Raw genomic sequence first — 5,000 nt, 5'->3', positions numbered from 1 at the left:
TCCCGAAGACGGTGGCCGGAATCGGGTCGTCGCCGGCCGGAAAACGGGTCATCGATGCCGGCAATACTTCGGGCCATGAGGCCCCCCACCTTAGTCCGAGTTTAGCAACAGCCCACATATCCCCCGCGGCAGGCCTATGGGCGCCAGGCCAGCGCGCCCCATGGCCAGTCAGGGGGCACCCCCCTAAAGAGCAATAAGTGTCATTGAAGCTCTGGCAGGGGGAGACACTACTAGGTCCCAGCTGTCACCCCCCCTCTAAAAAATTCATTTCTTGGTATTTTGAGCTGAAATTTTGCACAGAGGTTGGCAAAAATCCAATCCAACTTTATTAATTTTTCCAGAATTTTTCGAGGTCGGGAAGTATTTTTTTTTATTTTCCTACCATTAAAAATCGAGGAAATCGGAAAAAATAGGAACCGGCTCGGAATGACCCCAAATTCAGTGGGCAGCCTCATAAAAATATGGCTGATTTTACTGGATTGATTTCATGTGGAAAGCACGACGTTTTGTTGTAGGAATGCGGGAACCCCGGCGGCTCGCCTGCCGCGGCCAGCGACGTCGGGCTGGCCCCTGCAGCGCCTAGCCTCTCCCACGCGGGGGGCCAGGGCCCGAAGGCAGCCCCCCCGCGGGCGAGAGAGCAAGCCAGCAGGGGCTGTCGCCTGCCGCGGCCAGCGACGTCGGGCTGGCCCCTGCAGCGCCTAGCCTCTCCCACGCGGGGGGCAGGCCAGAACGCGGGGGGCCAGGGCCCGAAGGCAGCCCCCCCGCGGGCGAGAGAGCAAGCCAGCAGGGGCTGTCGCCTGCCGCGGCCAGCGACGTCGGGCTGGCCCCTGCCGCGGCCAGCGATGTCGGGCTGTCGCCTGCCGCGGCCAGCGACGTCGGGCTGGCCCCTGCAGCGCCTAGCCTCTCCCACGCAGGGGGCAGGCCAGAACGCGGGGGGCCAGGGCCCGAAGGCAGCCCCCCCGCGGGCGAGAGAGCAAGCCAGCAGGGGCTGTCCGCGCGTCGCGCAGCGCGGCATGGCTGCGGGGGCCGCGCGCGCGCGCCCAAGCGCCCAAGGGCCCCCAAGGGCCCCAGGCCCTCAGGCCCCAGCGCCCCAGCGCCCAGCGCGGGCGGGCGCGCGCGCGCGTGTGGTCTTTGAGGGGCGCCGGCCTGGTGGCTCCCTAAAGAGCAATAAGTGTCATTGCAGCTCTGGCAGGGGGAGACACTACTAGGTCCCAGCTGTCACCCCCCCTCTAAAAAATTCATTTCTTGGTATTTTGAGCTGAAATTTTGCACAGAGGTTGGCAAAAATCCAATCCACCTTCATTAATTTTCCCAGAATTTTTCGAGGTCGGGAAGTATTTGTTTTAATTTTCCTACCATTAGAAATCGAGTAAATCCGCAAAACTAGGAACCGGCCCGGAATGACCCCAAATTCAGTGGGCAGCCTCATAAAAATATGGCTGATTTTACTGGATTGGTTTCATGTGGAAAGCACGACGTTTTCTTGTAGGAATGCGGGAACCCCGGCAGCTCGCCTGCCGCGGCCAGCGACGTCGGGGACGCTGGCCTGCGCTGTCGAGCCCGCGAGGGCTGTCTCCGCGGCAGGCCCCCCCTGAACGGGGCACGACAGGCCACCGCGCTGGCTCGTCCAGCGTCGACAGTCCCTCGTCCAGGTTTCAGATCGCGCCAAGTCGAACCCATGACCTGCTCAAGCCATCGTGCGCTGCCGAATTCGCATCTGCGTGTAGGCTGCCATTCCACGCGGCAGCCCCTGTTTTCGTCAGCGTGCCCCCCTGACGAATTTTCCTGCCTGGCCCAGTCCAGCGTCCAGCCCCTGTTCGTCGAAAAATCTGCGCTGCCGATTTTCCACGCGGCAGCCCCTCTTTTCGTCAGCGTGCCCCCCTGACGAATTTTCCTGCCTGGCCCGGCCGGTCCAGCATCCAGCCCCTGTTCGTCGAAAAATCTGCGCTGCCGATTTTCCACGCGGCAGCCCCTGTTTTCCTCAGCGTGCCCCCCTGACGAATGTTCGTCGAAAAATCTGCGCTGCCGATTTTCCACGCGGCAGCCCCTGTTTTCCTCAGCGTGCCCCCCTGACGAATGTTCGTCGAAAAATCTGCGCTGCCGATTTTCCACGCGGCAGCCCCTCTTTTCGTCAGCGTGCCCCCCTGACGAATGTTCGTCGAAAAATCTGCGCTGCCGATTTTCCACGCGGCAGCCCCTCTTTTCGTCAGCGTGCCCCCCTGACGAATTTTCCTGCCTGGCCCGGCCGGTCCAGCCCCTGTTCGTCGAAAAATCTGCGCTGCCGATTTTCCACGCGGCAGCCCCTCTTTTCGTCAGCGTGCCCCCCTGACGAATTTTCCTGCCTGGCCCGGCCGGTCCAGCCCCTGTTCGTCGAAAAATCTGCGCTGCCGATTTTCCACGCGGCAGCCCCTCTTTTCGTCAGCGTGCCCCCCTGACGAATTTTCCTGCCTGGCCCGGCCGGTCCAGCATCCAGCCCCTGTTCGTCGAAAAATCTGCGCTGCCGATTTTCCACGCGGCAGCCCCTCTTTTCGTCAGCGTGCCCCCCTGACGAATTTTCCTGCCTGGCCCGGCCGGTCCAGCCCCTGTTCGTCGAAAAATCTGCGCTGCCGATTTTCCACTCCGCAGCCCCTGTTTTCGTCAGCGTGGCCCCCTGACGAATTTTCCTGCCTGGCCCGGCCAGTCCAGCGCCCAGCCCCTGTTCGTCGAAAAATCTGCGCTGCCGATTTTCCCCGACGAACCTGCAGCTGCACAAATCCGCGCTGCCACTGCCCCATTGTCTGGACCAACAGTCTTTTCCATCAAGCCCTGGACTATAAATCGTCCAGACTCATCGCCAGCACCCGCTGCCGATTCTGCCGACTTTGCCGATTTCGTCGGCGCTGCCGATTCCAACACTGCACCCACCGTGTCTAAACCAGCGCTGTTTCGTCAGCGTGTCCCCTTGACGAATTTCCCTGCCTGGCCTGGACAGTCCATCTTCCAGCCCATGTTCATCGAAAAATCTGCGCTGCCGATTTCCCCGACGAACCTGCAGCTGCACAAATCTGCGCTGCCGATTTCCCCCCCTGTCGGCATGGCTGCCGCTGCCCCGATGTCCAGACCAACAGTCTTTTTTGTCGACTTTGCCGATTTTGTCCGCGCTGCCGATTCCAACACTACCCCCTGCATCCAAACCAGCATTGTTTCGTCAGCTCTTCCCCTGACGATTTTAGCCCTGTAACAAACAGTAGGCCTCCAATCCCGCCAACGGGAGCCAAGTTGATAGGGAAGAGAATTGAATGACGCGCCTGGTCCTCGCACCCCGCCACCCGAGGGGCCTTTTTCCCGGCAGCCTCTGAAAAACTCTAGCTTTCACGGTCCTCGCCGCCCCTCACCACCATGGCAGGCCTCTAATCCCACCCATCAGCAGTTGTAGCCGATAGGGCAGTGATTTGAATGACGCGTCGCGGGCCGCCGGGTCATCTCACCCGGCCATTAATTGGAGCGTTTTTGGCTGGCCGAGGATGGGGGGATGGATCTCTTCTTCCGAAAAAGCAAACAGTACATCGGGAGTTATGTTGACGGGGCATGGAATTGAATGACCCGTCGCGGGCCGCCGGGTCATCTCACCCGGCCATCCCGGGGAGCGTTTTTCCCGGCAGCATCGGGGAAACTCTTGCTTTCACTGCCCGCTGCCCAAGTCCCCACTCGCATCGGCCCCCCGCGCCAACAAGCCAACGCTGCCGAATCGGCAGACACTGCTGCCGAATCTGCCGACACTGCCCCGCGGGCTGCCACTGCCCCAGTGTCTAAACCAGCGGTCTTTCTCATCGAGCCTTGGACTATCCAGTCCGTCCTGACTCATCGCCAGCACCTGCTGCCGATTCTGCCGACTTTGCCGATTTTCTCGGCGCTGCCGATTCCAACACTGCGCCCACCGTGTCTGAACCAGCGCTGTTTCGTCAGCGTGTCCCCTCGACGAATTTTCCTGCCTGGCCTGGACAGTCCACCGTCCAGCCCGTGTTCGTCGAAAAATCTGCGCTGCCGATTCTGCCGACTTTGCCGATTTCGTCGGCGCTGCCGATTCCAACACTGCGCCCACCGTGCCTGAACCAGCGCTGTTTCGTCAGCGTGTCCCCTCGACAAATTTTCCTGCCTGGCCTGGACAGTCCATCGCCCAGCCCGTGTTCGTCGCAAAATCTGCGCTGCCGATTTTCCCCGACGAACCTGCAGCCGCACAAATCTGCGCTGCCGAATCTGCCGACACTGTCCCGCGGGCTGCCACTGCCCCAGTGTCTAAACCAGCAGTCTTTCTCGTCGAGCCTTGGACTATCCAGCCCGTCCAGACCCATCGCCAGCACCCGCTGCCGATTCTGCCGACTTTGCCGATTTCGTCGGCGCTGCCGATTCCACCACTGCCCGCCGTGCCTGAACCAGCGCTGTTTCGTCAGCGTGTCCCCTCGATGAATTTTCCTGCATGGCCCGGCCAGTCCAGCGTCCAGCCCATGTTCGTCGAAAAATCTGTGCTGCCGATTCTGCCGACTTTGCCGATTTCGTCGGCGCTGCCGATTCCAACACTGCCCGCCGTGCCTGAACCAGCGCTGTTTCGTCAGCGTGTCCCCTCGACAAATTTTCCTGCCTGGCCTGGACAGTCCATCGTCCAGCCCATGTTCGTCGAAAAATCTGCGCTGCCGATTTTCCCCGACGAACCTGCAGCCGCACAAATCTGCGCTGCCGAATCTGCCAACACTGTCCCGCGGGCTGCCACTGCCCCAGTGTCTCAACCTGCGGTCTTTCTCGTCTAGCCTTGGACTATCCAGCCCGTCCAGACCCATCGCCAGCACCCGCTGCCAATTCTGCCGACTTTGCCGGTTTCATCGGCGCTGCCGATTCCAACACTGCGCCCACCGTGTCTAAACCAGCGCTGTTTCTTCAGCGTGTCCCCTCGATGAATTTTCCTGCATGGCCCGGCCAGTCCAGCGTCCAGCCCATGTTCGTCGAAAAATCTGCGCTGCCGATTC

This window comes from Populus nigra, chromosome 2 (assembly GCF_951802175.1).
Source record: "Populus nigra chromosome 2, ddPopNigr1.1, whole genome shotgun sequence".
In the NCBI taxonomy this organism is placed as follows: domain Eukaryota; kingdom Viridiplantae; phylum Streptophyta; class Magnoliopsida; order Malpighiales; family Salicaceae; genus Populus; species Populus nigra.
The sequence above is the reverse complement of the archived record's forward strand: the minus strand, read 5'-3'. Positions refer to the sequence as shown.